The sequence below is a fragment of the Seriola dumerili genome, unplaced genomic scaffold (genome assembly GCF_002260705.1).
Source record: "Seriola dumerili isolate Sdu_G_001 unplaced genomic scaffold, Sdu_1.0 BDQW01000121.1, whole genome shotgun sequence".
NCBI lineage: Eukaryota > Metazoa > Chordata > Actinopteri > Carangiformes > Carangidae > Seriola > Seriola dumerili.
Window position 1 is genome coordinate 606,099 of NW_019174376.1, and position 14,570 is coordinate 620,668.

The following is a 14,570-nucleotide window of genomic DNA, read 5'->3' on the forward strand; positions in this document are numbered from 1 at the left end:
CCATAGGAGTTTGTTAGCAGGTGGTATGATTAGTATCTTAAATCTTGCACTTTCCCATTCAAAGTATATTCAGAGTAAAATAGGCAGCTTATGTATACAAGGGTGCATTGCATTTGATGTACAGTAGTACATATTATGTAACAAATTATTGATTGTTGTAGTGAAGTAATCCTCTCACTTGACCGCCCCCTGCATGAAGGTTGAGAGTGCATAGCTGAGAACAGACCTGGGCCTGAGAGGAAGACGCTGCTGCATACAGGGTGCTACTTACTGGAAGTTTTTTTTTTTTTATTTTTTTTTTTTATGTATTTATTTATTTATATATCTTTTTTTGCAAGATTGATGCCGAACTGTGTATGTATGTTTCATTCTGCCATAAAAGGATATAGGATTTACAGGGGGTTTTCTTCAGTGTTTGCATAGAGCTTGGTAACGCCGTGTAATGTCTCTTAGCCATAGCTAGCTTTCTGACCTCTGTTCACTTGCTATGCAGCCAATAAGTTTAAGCCACTTTCAGTGGAAACCATGGATTTCCTAGTACAAGGAAGGACTGTCATGTCATTGATTTTAAAATGAACACACATGCTTCTTGCTTGCTTTCCTCTGGCCAACACTTCTTCTCTTTTACCATTTACAGCTCTCTCTGATTCACTGAATGCATGCTTACTCGCATGCTGACAGTGCAAAGGGAACTGTGTGCGTGCGTGTGTGTGCGTGTGTGTGTGTGTAGAGGAAAGAGGGAGGGGCATTTCCTTTTAATGCATCTGCTCTGCTCAGTGACTCTCCAAGCTCACACATCTATTCAGTCTCTTCTCTCCGTCTCTTTCTTTCTTACCTCGTGTTCCCATTCCTGTTCACTCTGTCTTGTGTCACTTTTTTTTTTGTCTTTCTGTATTTTTGTCTTTCTCATGTCAGACATACATGCTCATCTCACTCAGACACATAATCTTGGTCACACAGGATCTCACATTCACTAGTCTTGTATCTTTCTCCTCTCCTGTTTTCATGCTTGGATTTTGGCTCCTGCTCCTCCATCATAGCTACTGTATTCTGCATTTATTCCCTGGTTCTACTCACTGCGTCAGGAATCAGCAGCAGACTGAGGTGGGTGTTTCAAGAGCATCATCGCTAGGTCTGATGCTCCATCTCTCTCTCTCTTTCTCTCTCTCTCTCACCCCTCTCTCTTCCTGCCTCTCTTCTCACTTTGCTCTGTCAATGAGAGTCGGGATGATCTTGCTTGTGTTTTCTTACAGGGGAGCAAATGCCGTACTATCTGTATGCAGCAGCATTTAACATTGTCACACAATATGCTAGCGAGGTAGCATATCTACCTCTCCAGATATCCATGACTGTCTCAGAGCTTTCAGGACAGTTGATAGGGCTACTGCTGCATTGAAAACTGTCTTTGCATACCTTATTATACTGGCATGTATTTTGCTCTTTCTCTCTTCTGTCTCTACTCCATTACTCTCCTCTGTCTGGATGTCTGTCATGTTTTATGCATGCCCTGTCCTTTTGAATTCTTCCCAGAGACTTGGACATGCTGTAGGATTTATAAAGAACCGCCTTAAAATAGCCAGGGTAAAAGACATAGGTGCAGACTCACGCAAAAATACACATCCACACACATGCGCATTCACGCAGGAGGTTCGATTCCTTTTCACCTTACCTGCCCCACTGCTGCTGCTGCTGCAGTTCCATCTGTTGCAGTTGCAACAGCCAGCAACACCCAGAACCAAGGCTTAACTGTTCCCCAATGCTGTGATGTGTGTTGCTGAGAGGTTGTGACTGTCATCTGTGCCTGGCCGAATGTGTTACCGTGTCATTAAAATGTGTGTTTGTGAGTGGGTGTTCATGCCGAGGCTGATTGTTGTGTGCCAGTATCTCTGCATGCCTGTGTGTGCTTGTACACGTGTGTGTTCGTGTGTGCGTGTTAGTGTGCGTGTGTGCACACTCTTGTATACAGTATATGTGCTTGCCTACCCATGGGCTCTGGTCCAAGAGGAAAGCAGGCTGCAGGGGTTCAGTTTGGTGCAGTAAGCTGTTGAATGCTCTGTAAGGAGCAGAAAAAGGCAGATTCATGTGCTGGTGTGTCCTTTCACTGGGCTCTATATTACAAAGACAGCTGGCTTTTTCTGAAATGTCTGCATTAAATTTGTCCTTGAGTAGCCTAACTCTTAACAGAGTGAGCTTGCTGTTCTTAATACTAATTTATAATTTGTAATATCAACAAATAGGCTTATGATGAAAGAGACAGTAGTGCTAAATGCACTGATGAGGCCCAGCAAACAATACTATCAACAGTACTTCAAACAAAATCCCCTTAAAAAAATGCTACAGTATGTGACAACAGGAGAGGCAGATTCATCTGGAATTTGTGCTTTGGTTAGATGTCATTCCTCATACTTGTTATGCTAGAAACAAAGAAGATGCTACTTTTTTGATGATGTTGCAATTATACTGGACCTGCTGATTTCAAAGTGTAGACACATTTCTTTGAGCAGTTACTGCAAAGTATTAAAAGAATGGAATAGGATAATACTGAGACCAGTTAATTCGTCAGAGGTTTCATTTTCATTTCATTTCAGGCAAATGTCCGTCTGAGTTATAGCCAAAGCATATTATACATCACAAAATAAATCAACACACTATGGGTAAATGTGAGTAGGGATATCACAATACCAGAATTTTGATAATCTGTACCAATACCGTTGAAATTCGATGATTTTCAATACCAAAGTCGATATCACAGCAAAAAACGGAAAACAATAGAGACTGCTGCACACAGTGTGCCAACACATATGCATGCATGCAAGCAGGGCTACACAATTAATCGAAATATTATCGAAATCGTAACATGGCCAAGCGCAAATCCAAATTGCAGGAGCTAAAATTTTTTGGAAAAAGGTAAAATGTGTCACAACATAAGTGAAGCATTGTGGTGCTACAGAGACGCCCCAGTCATACAAATCATATTTTCTAGATGTAAAGGAACATGCTTGTTTGGTATAAGACCCCACAAAAATCACATCATGATAATTTTTATATTTTTCTCAGTGAAAATAAAATGCAAAAATGACCATTCCAACTGAAATCGCGACTCATATTGCAATCGCCAAAATAATTGCAATATGATTTTTTTGTACATCGTCCAGTCCTAGCTTTGAAGTTAGTCACTATCTGCACCGGGCCACCCATAGTAGGATTAAGATTTAAAATTACTTTCATTATTGATTAATGATTGAATGAATACTAATGATTATGTTTATTTAGGATTAATGATTATGTTTTGTCAGACCAACAGGCCAATCCAAATATTCAGTTTTCTCACCTAGAAGACCAAGAAAGCAAACAAATATTTACATCTGAAAAGCTGTAACCAGTGAATGTTTGACTTATCAAAAATTGTTGCTGACTCATTTTCAGTCACTTGACAACTTGTTTGTTATTATTGTTTTAGCTCTAATCCATGGTACTCTGCAGAGAGGCGTTTGACATATCTTACATATGTTAGAGGGAAAAGTCTTTAAAAGTCTCTTTGGGTGAATTACATACATAACACATAGTGAGGTGTAAGTCATTATGCAGACAGTATAGACATCTACTACACAAAAGTGACTGAAACATGTTTGACATTTCACTCAGCCCTATCACTAATGTAGGTCCTGGCTCTTTGCAGTTTTTAGAGGTTGATCTGCTGGATGCTCCAGTGGGGGTGTTTCCTAAACTGAGCTCAGTAATCATTCTGCAGTTAAGATTTACTGACCTGTCTAGCTTCATTAGCCCTGTTTTGGAGCTCCCAAGGGGCATCAGACTCACACATACTCACATGGACACACATTCCCACACAGGACCTCAGTGAAATGATCACATACTTGTTTAGCAGGTGTTTTTTCCTCCTCCTTAACTCCCATATTTTTTTAATTGACTTATGCTGAAGTAAAGAGGACATTGTGGTTATATTAGTCTTGATAAGGGTAGAGCTGGTCTAAAAGTTGAAAGAATGCCCTTTTCTAATTCTAGAAGCCAGGATTCAGTTATAACTTAAAACATTAAAGCCCCTGAAAACATATTTTCTCAATCAGCTTCCTATGTGCAAAAGTGTCTAATGTGAGCATACAAGATTTTTTAAACAGTTTTGGTTGTTTCACATAAGCATTTGGTCTGTGCTGTTTTGTCAGTGCTCTTTTCACGAAGTAGTGGGTCTGGGTTGGAAAAAGGTGATATCGAGTACTTCTGCACATCAATCAGGATTTAGCATTATTTCAATCAAAATGTGATTACAGTCATGGATTTCTTTGCTTTTGTTGCCAGGCCACTGTCAAATCTTGTCAAACCACACCCACACAGTCTTTATTAGGCACACATTAGCAGGGTATGACTGTTAAACTTGAATACCCTTAAAAGTTGGTAAGACTAAGTGCACAAACAACTTTAAATATGTGAGAACAATATGAGGATATACAGTGCAACAAATTCTGTTGACTAAAACATTTCATCACTAAAGCTCCAGTGCAGTAGGAAACCCTGATGTGAGTACTAAGTATATCTATTTAATAAGTGCAAGTAGATCAAAATAAAGTGCACTGAAAGTGCATAGTACGTGCTAGTTAGGCATGTTAGGGTAGGAACATAAAACAAACTTGTTAACTAGCAAACTAACATAATAGGAAAAAAAAGCATTAAATCATAAACATGACAATTATTGTTCAAGCATAGCATACAGAATGTAAACAAGCATATTGTGAGATTAGAAATGAAAAGTTTCTTTGGGCTTTAAGTATTGTCATAAGGTGGAAAAAGTTAGTAGATGCAGCTGGGAAAAAAATAAAAATATTTATTTATCTCTACTACATTTTGCTGTCATTTACAGTCGTGTTTCTCTCCTCTGCTTTATGTTTCACCTTGTGTGTGTCTTTGCCTCTCCCCACACACATGAAGCAGAGCAGAGGAGAGACAGGTTGACAGCTCGTTACGTTAAGTGCAATAAAATCTTTCCAACAAGTGTTATAAATCCCTCTAAAACCAAAGATGGACAGATGTCGACCTAAATGTCTGAAAGTCTGGTCAAAATCAACCTAGGTGAAACTGTACTGTACGATATAATAGCCTTTTCCACCCACATGAAGGTAAGGTAACAAAAAATGTGACTACTAGAGAAGAGTTGTGTGACTGAAATACAATAGCAAAATGGTTTTTTTTTATGAGATTTATGGGGATTAATTTCTTTTTTGTATTTATTTTCTAAACCATTAAAAGCATAATATTTGGCTTTTTCAAAAGTTTGTTTGACTTTTCTGTGCGGCATGCGGTCACCGGACCTCCTCACCTCACAGCCAATGAATAATTTCCCAGCTGGAAACAGTTCCACTGATCTTCTGTGGACAACATATTGCTTTGATTATCACCACAAAGCAAACATACACTGTATTACAATTGCTGTCATGTTTTTTGCCTTTTGTGATCAATTTAGCAAGATGACCGTCTAAAAGAGGAAGCTTCACTCTTTGTACACTTGCTTTATGAAATCATCTGTTTATTTCCTCTGAAGGTTTTATTTCATGAGGTGTTTTGGCGTTGTCTGATTTTGGAGAAGACCAACCTCTGCTCTAAACAGCTGCATAAGAAAATTTTTCACACGCAAGAAACGAAGACTGACCACCTTTCTGCATGCAACACCTGACCACAAACATCACAGATTGAATAAGCACAGCACACATTTTCACACATACAAGGTACTTTTATATCACAGTTAGTGTTGAGATACAACGGGGCTGCTTTCCCACTCTGATGTTCTCTGATCTTCTCTGAGTCAGTGTGATCGTCAAGATTTATGTTTCCATGTTCGTTTTTTCAGGGCTTCTTTTTAAGTGATGTGTGCATGTCGGACATGATTTGTGAGTCTAGATGCAATTGGCAAAGCCCAAACCACATTAAACATGATATACTGCAACGCTTTGTGAACAGTCCATGTGAATTACAACAACAATATTGCGAGTGTGAATAACGATTTAGCACGGATTGTAGTGGTTGACGTGTGTATGTGACTTATGAGACATTGTGCTGTTCGTGATGGCTGAGTTATTGGGGTCATGTCTGTATTTGCTGCAAATACTTAAGATTGATTAGAAAGCCTCAGTCTGAAGCTTGCGCACTGTGGGATTTTTTTGTCCTGATTCTAGACTGCAACATTAGTAAAACTCCAATACTGTATTGCCTGCTTAGCATTAATCACTGACTTGCACCCATGATGTGATAACCATTTATTTTATGCTTACATGATGCACCTTAGGCTAACTCACTTTGGTTTAGTTCAGTGTAATGTGCACATGATAGTGTTGTGTGTGTGCTTTGTCTTTGGGACATTAGGGGAAGTGGTAAGAGAGCAGATGCTTTGGATGGTGTCACTGCCTGGTCATTTTTCTGTATGTGCACTCCTCACCCAGGTCCAGGCTATGTCTCTTCTGCTCCAGGGTCCTTCACTTTTCCACAGCTCATGTGGGCTGCGCTAGCTACTCACTAGAAAAAAGGCTCTGGCCCATCTCCATTAGGTCGAACCAAAAGAGTAAATAGTTCAGGAAAATAGGTTGAGAGAAATCTAAGGCTATTAATTCTCACATATGAAAAGAATGACATGACTGGGCACAAATCTGTATTATGTATATGCATTACAATCAAGCACACATTAGCAAAGCTGCATTATCGATATAAACAAATCTTGAACACAAAGGAATTAAATCACATCCCTCTGTTGGAGGTTTGTCAGTCCTAATGTGTCTGTGCTGCAGTGAGAGCAGAGGGCTGGCTGACCTGGCACATAGCTCTCAGACAAAGAAGTGGGAGAGGATGAATATAGATTGATGGAAAGAGAATTGCAGAGAAAAAGAGCAGAAAGAAGACAAACCTGCCAAAACGCATATTTACTTATTTGTTAGCACTTGTCGAATGTACCCTTTAGAGGATATCCTGCAAGATCAGAGGGGATTATGTGCTTGATTTTCATTTCAGTATCTTTTTCTGCAGCTATCAGGTGGGTGATAATGTAATGTTATTACTTACCGTTTCTTCAAACAATCATACTGTGACAAAATTCTACTCTTATTTACTGTTGTCAAAGGTCTTATTGACAGCGGTAAATAAGAAAACACTCACAATGAAGAAGATGAACACAATGAACACTGCAATGAAGAAGCGAGTTTGTGAAAGAGGGAACTCTGTGAACAAAGCCTCAGTATTTCATGTTAGTTTTGGATATAAAGTAGCTCACTACTAAGGGCCTTGCCTGCCTCTTTGAGTGAGAACAGTAGGTTTGACTTCTGAGCCCCTATGTTACCCCTGTGGCTTAAAGTTTTTAGATCGCTGGCTGGCCTCGTTTGAAGACAAGATGCTTGTGATCTAAAAACTGTTTCCCTCAAAACTTTCCAACCATCCATCCTCTCTGACTTTGTACTGTTTCACTGTGTTGGTTACTACCATATTTCTGATCAGATTGTCTATGTGTGACAGAGTTTTCCCTGGAACGAAATGATGCGGAGGCGGTACCATCCTGATCATGTGCTCACACGTGCATGTGCAGCGCGTCTTCAGCTGACTCACAAGAACACTTTTTACAAGCAAGATATTTTAGGAGTTCTAGTGAATCTTTGGGAATTTCCAAAAGGACAATAATAAACTCACAGCATTTTTCACAATTTCATGACATATCAAAGACTACAATAAATGATAAATTGAAAAGAAATAATCAGCGCCTTTCCCGGTGCACTCTGCTGATTATGATGCAGCGCCACCGCATCGGTTCAATGCTACAATTGCAGTTACAAATGACAGAAATCCACTGAGTGCAATACTTGTTAGAAAAGAGTTTGTCAAGAGCAGGAGGCGGCACTCTAAGTAATCACAACTAAGCAAGTATTGTACCAAATATTGTGCATATTAATTAAGTAAATGGATAATAAATATTCACTTTGAATTATTTTTAAGAGTAGCAGAAACATAATATTTATTAATATTATAAATTATTTACAATTGCTATAGTAATGAAAGTAATAAAAATCACCAGCATGAAAATATAATCCCTGGCATGACACCATTTCACCAAGAGACACCACTTTGATCAGGAGGTCTCGTTTAAAATTTGTATGCGACTGGCAGATACTTACCCTCATAGGCAGCTAGTGTCATGTAGGTCACCTTTGTGATAAATAAGTTAGCAGGGATATCAGTAGCTATACACTGTGCTCTTTGGGCATTGTCAGTTTGAGGCAGCATTGTCACTTTCAAAGTGGAATGCTCCAAAAACTTTGACAGTCAGCTCTTGGTGTGGCAGTGATTTTTTTTTTTTTTTTTTTTTTTTTTTTTTTTTTGTCAGAGCGCTCATCTGCTGTGTTGTAGTTTCACAATGACAGAAAAGTTGAGGCAGAGGATTTGAATCAGGGATTTTCACTTTCACTTCCTTTCAGTATTAATATAATTATCTTTTATTCGGCAAGTCCACTTTGGCCTCCAGAACAGTTTGAGGCATGGATTCATCCATGGACCCTGCCCGAATTTAATGTGTCACAGTTGCTACAGCTTTTGTGGTGGCACATTGGGATCCACACATACGTCATCCCAGAGCTGCGATGTTGGGATTGTGGGGACATTTGGTGTAAACTGAAGTAACTGTCATGTTTAGGAAACATTGCCCTGGAGGAAGTTGCCAAGAAGGGATACACTCATTTAGAAATAACGTTTATGTAAGTGGTGGCATTCAGACAATGCTCATTTGATACTAAGGGGCCTAATGCTTGCCAAGAATATATTCACACCCCCTTTACCGGCTTGGGCTGATGACACTGTCTCTGTCATCAATGTCTCACACCACAACTTGGAAACTGTTGGACAGGTTGAAGTTTTTTCACTCTTTGGTCATCCAGGCTTTGGTGCCGACGTGTCCTCTGTCTTCTTCTTGTTAGCTGAAAGAAGTGGGGGCTTCAGGAGCTGAAGCCCGTCCTTATCAGTGTTGATGAGATCTGTTGTTTTGCTTGAATACTTTTGAATTGCCTTTTAAACTTTTTGGTTTTCTTTTACTTCACATCAATACTCACTAAACATCAGCACCCACTGAATAGTCATTTTGTTTTCAAGCATTAAATTATATAGACTGTTATGCAAACAATAATGTTGTAGTGCTTCTCGCATATGTGGGCTGTGAAAGGATGTATAAACATTGTCAGGCATTTTGGAAACAACGTCAAAGTAGGAGGCAATAAGAGTTTTTCATTGAGATGAATAGCGTTGCTAGTGTCAACTGTAAAGCAAGATGTTTTTAGATTTGTGCAAGACAGTTTTTGTTTTGTCAGTTGTTTTGTTGCCATTTGCCCTTGTAACCACAGTAATTCAACAAATACTGTTCAAAATAAGGTACATTATTCTGAAGAGACAGTAATGAGGCAGAGTGATATGTACAGGGAAGGGCTGCTTAAAACAGGTTGAAAGACAGATGGACGGCACTGTAGGAGGCAGAGAGACTGTCTGCTGGCGACACAGAAACACAATATTGATATTAAGATACTGAGATACATAAAGATGGAAAGCATTGACATGAGACAGGACTTCTGTCTCCTGCCCCATCTTTCAGGATTATTTTAAAACTGAAAGAAATATTTGTAAGGATATGGCCTGATGGAGGTGTTGTCTGTGAATGTGATTAGGTAGATTCTTGAGCAAACTATCACCAGTGTCATTATGTTATGGCAGAAAATAAACTCCAGCCTCTTCAACGGTCCAACAACCCAAAGGTAGTGAACATACAGTGATACGAAACAGAGAAATACATACTTTGGAGAAGCTGGACCCAGGAACAGTTTTGGATTTCTTTGAAAAAGGACTTAAATGATTAAGAGATGAACTGTCATCCGTTCATTTTCTGGTGATTGACTAATTGAGTCATGAAACGTGACGAGCTGTCAAAAAGCCGCTCATTTTCCAAATTCTACTTGGATGAGTGATTTTTGGATGTAATATGAAGGTTCAGTAAGTTTTCTAATGACTTTATTGTGTTAATGTATGGTAGAAAACATTAATCTAGTGTCTACTATGACTTGCATGGCATGCTACTTGCTACTAAAGAGTCATGCATTGGATTACTGAGAGGTACCGAGAAATAACAATAATAGTAACAACTGACCCGAAGCAAATGCACACCAATGGTATGGTACTGCTGCTAACAGTATTTCACATCTTCACAGTCCTACACGTTGCCTGCTGTTAGCCTCACAGATTACCAAGGTTAATGTAATAGTACAGATGGCACATTGATTCACAATAACATCTGGTCACATTGCAATGACACACAGAATCAAAACAAGTGCTATTACCTTAATACACATAGAAGCCCTCTCTTCTTAGAGCGTAGTTGCTGTTGCCTCTGGGACACACAAATCAGTTGGTAAACAAACACTTGAACTTCTACAGTGATTGTCTGTGACACAGACTATGGGCAGGCCAAAAGCATATATGTGGACATGAATAAGCAGCATGATGTTAACCCTTTATGCCTCAGGAAACCTGGTGCTGTTCTCATGCTCGACCACGCAAGTACTAAGGGTTTGTGTAGGTATTCTGATGTAATGTGAGTGTGTTTTTGTGTTTGTACAGAGGGCAGTGGGCAATTGGTGTCAATCTTTCTTCCGTCTTCCTATAGAAACTCAAATAGCTACAATGTTAAAGCATGCTTAGATGAATCCATACACTACCATGCAGTCATTGTGTGGACACTTGCATGTAGCCATTAAGTTTGTCCTACTTTCAATGGAAGGCTATATGTATTTTATATGGTTGCTGCACTGCAGCTCCTGTGTTGGTACACAGATTCTGTTTGATGGCAAGTCTCTGCTTTCATAACACACAGCAAAACAAGCCAGTAACCAGCTGTTTCAGATACATGAGTTTTGTGTTTACAATAGGCCTATTCAATCATACTACAGCACATGTAGAGTAACTTTATCAAGCAATCAGTTGCAGTGCCGTCTGGGGTCACAATGATAAGTGAATGATGTTTCCACCCTCGAGCCACTATAAGGAGCAGTGTTTTGTTATAAAAAAGCAGCTGCACCAGTGTCCTCTCTGTGTGTGTGTGTGTGTGTGTGTGTGTGTGTGCATATGTGTGTGTGTGTGTCTGTGTGTACCAATTTGAGTTATAGACCTTACGGAGTGAGAACATCTTGGGAAAGTGGGGACATGTTGGCTGGTCCTCACAACTTCAAAGGACGATTTGAGGGTTAAGACTTGGTTCTAGGGTTTGGGCCTAGGGAATGCATTATGTCAAGTGTACTCACAAAGATAGTGTGTGTATGTATGTATGTGTGTATATATATATATATGTGTGTGTGTGGATGTGGAAAGTGACCTTGCCAAGTCATCCATGAGAGAGTCAGATCTGCACACGTGTATGTGATCAGAAGGATGGATGTCTGTGCACTTGATGCTTACATACATACATTATCTGATCTTGGGGTTACGATGATGGCTAAAGGAGGACGTAATGCTGCAGACCATCACTGTCTCACTGCTGATAACCACAGTAAAGGCCATAACCTCCCTCAGCTGGCATTTAAAGTCTGTGTGAATCACACATCCTATGTCAGACAGGCAGATTGTCTGTGCTCCACAAATCATCAGGGTTTCACTGCCATTTCAAAGGCGCAGTATGGAGCCCAGCTGGACTTGAATAGTCTTAATTGTCTGTGTCTGCCAACAGAGGGGACATTGTTCTTTTGTTTACTTGTCATTAGGGATGTCCCAAACACTAATCCCCATCCTTTAACATTAAGCATTTCCTGATAAGGTAGCTGTATCAGGATAGATTTTTTTTCTTTCTTGATGTTTTTTTTTTTTTGTCTACAAACAACCCCATACACAGGATAATTGTCAGAGTTGTTCCGATTCTAATGTCAGTATAGGAAATGCCTTCCATACTGCCTAAAATACTGGATTGGAAATTGATGAGTCTATGCACCAATCCGATACCACATAATGTATTGATAAACTTTATAGTTTCACAGCCAGATAAAACGTCAGTTTTCGTGGAAATCAAATAATTTATGGCTCTAAAACAGTGGCCCACACAAGAAGTTGTGCTGTGCCGCCACTAGCAATTATTGTTATAGAGCAGCTAAGAAGAATTGATTTCTGGTAAATAGTGTAACGTTAATTGTTGGCTGAGGTCACTAAGAGGCGGACAGGTGCAGCTTTTCTAGCCTTTCTGGCGCTGTTTTGAAATGTGATGGTCACACAATAGCTAAGGGGTTTAGCATTAATTCTGAAAAGTCACCATGTCTCAGCTTAAAACTTTTGAGACTATCAGTATAACGTCTGTGAAAATCAGACATGTTTTCAATGCACCAGTTGGTAGAATGAGTATAACTCTATATGTTAATGGCTCATGAGCTGTCTTCTGCTGACAAGCCATGGCATCAACTAGGTTTGTGGCTAACTAATTTAGCAACATCGGCTGTCAGCGCTATACTAATGAGGGAGGAAATGATAAGGCTGTTGTTCATGTGGTTGCTAGAACTGTCTTACTGACTGTTTCACAAATAAGCGTAAAATCAAGTTTGTAAAACTCGCAAAAACCAGGCCTGGCTCACACGACTGCTGTCAGGCTTATTTAGGTTATACAACACGAGAAAAGAGGGAGCATGGTTTATTATCATTCATGTAATGTATCACATGTCAGAATGAGCATGTTACTGTGAAGAAATGGGTTCACAAACGCTGACTCTGTCCTGCTCTGCTCTGCAGTTAGCCGAGCTGTGATGCCCTCAGTGAACTAGTTTGTGCCAAAAGGGGAGTCACAGTGATCTCTGGTGGAAAAACTACAAAGTAATGACACTGTAATTCATATAATGTTGGATTTCCATTACTTTAATTTCTTATTACTTATTGGCCATTAATGATTTACTGGTAGTGATTTATCTGCAATAATTTTAAATTGGCCAGTGAAACTGACATACTGATGTATCAGTCAGGCTCTGTTTAACAGTGGGTTGACAATGACTTTAGGTGAAGGTGACTGTGATGCCCCCATCTTTTACATCTATTTTTGTAAAGTCAGGTAACATACAATTGATAAAAAAGATAAAGCAGCGTTGTTTCTGCTATAACTGTTATTCCCTGCATTTCCTGTCAATGCAATTATCATCTGTGACAACTACATTGACAGGAAATACTGGAATAACAGGTTACTGCATGAAAGACATAATCCAAGAGTATTTTTGGTTGCTATTAATTTAGCTGCACACAAAGCTAATCAATATAACCGATACACAAGAAACTACTGAATGCACTGTGTCACATTTACAGTATGTTCTTGGTATGACTGAGTGTATTGGTCATCCTTGTCAACATTACTACACTGAGTGGGCAACGTAGCATGGGCTGAAGAGTGTGGGTGAGTGGGTGGTTATACTGTATGTGTAATTTGCCAGTTTGTCACAATGCTTCACTTTAATTGTGTGAAACATTGACAGCCTATGTACAGGATGCTGTAGCACAGTGGACAGAAGGAGGAGTTAGGGATTTTTTGCTGGGAATTTATTTAACATATTATATTTTTTCCTTATTAATGTGTCTTCACACGTCTGTTTTTCCCTCCTAATATAGATGTGAATAAAAAGGTTGTTTGGTTGACAAATCCAGAAAAAAATCCATCACTCATTGTGGAGTGACTCTGCAGATTTAACAAATTTCAATCAGATCAAAAAGAATGTCTGGTTTCTTTCTCTTTCTGTTCGCTTGGAAAGCCATTGTTGTGACCAAGAATGGGATTAAGCAGGTTAAAGCAATTAATCAATAGGGACAAGTGAAGTTGATGTTTGCTGGAACTTTTTCTTTCTTTCTCTGTTAAGATTCTTATGGAGAGAGAATTTTCTTAGAAATCATCTCTAAAAGCTTTGTTAGTAAAAATGGTTAAAAGAAATAAGTTAAGCATATTTTGTTTAATATACGATATTGCTGATTTTTACATAAAATCCAACCAGGGGATGTTGTGATCACATCGACAGCTTCTTGAACCTCTAGGCGCAAGTACATCCCATAACTAATTTTGATCGAATCTTGAAACCTAAAGTTCAAAGATGGTGTTAATGCTCTGTACTTGATGATGCTGAACAGAAGCTAGACTGCATCACAGTTAACAGAGGGATGCTCTCCGTCCTGTGCAATGCTCAACCATAATAACACCATGATGTGGCTTGAAATGAAATGTGTGAAAGCACATTTGCAGCAGTATGAAATGTAAAAAGTAAGTGCAATTTAATACCATGGAAACATCACCTCCCTCTTACATGTTCTCACTTAGTTCTTCAGTGACCTTGCACTGGTTAGCATGACACACAGAGGAATAAGAAAAGCATGTCTTGTTACAGTGAAGTGGCAGCAGGAGGCTGTATTGAGAACATCACATTACTTAAAGGTCACAGGTTTGATCTTTGCTAGAGTTTCCTACAGCAAGACACAGACCAGACCCTTGTTTATTAACTCATTTTCAGTTGCTCTGGGTGACAGTGTCATTTAAAAGCTTCAAATAT

General features: G+C 39.3%; 1 protein-coding gene across 3 annotated transcripts in view; it reads left to right on the top strand.

Moving 5' to 3' along the window:
* The window catches only part of LOC111224011 (voltage-gated potassium channel subunit beta-2), an 80,694-nt gene that overhangs the window by 7,619 nt on the left and 58,505 nt on the right, over positions 1-14,570 (top strand). For 2 of the 3 annotated variants that reach the window (XM_022748359.1, XM_022748361.1), the window contains exon 1: positions 816-1,104. The exons of the other annotated variant lie outside the window; for it this stretch is intronic. The gene's annotated coding sequence lies outside the window, so the exon portion shown is untranslated. Of the gene's footprint in view, positions 1-815; positions 1,105-14,570 lie in introns of those variants that run through there. 3 annotated transcript variants of the gene reach the window in all.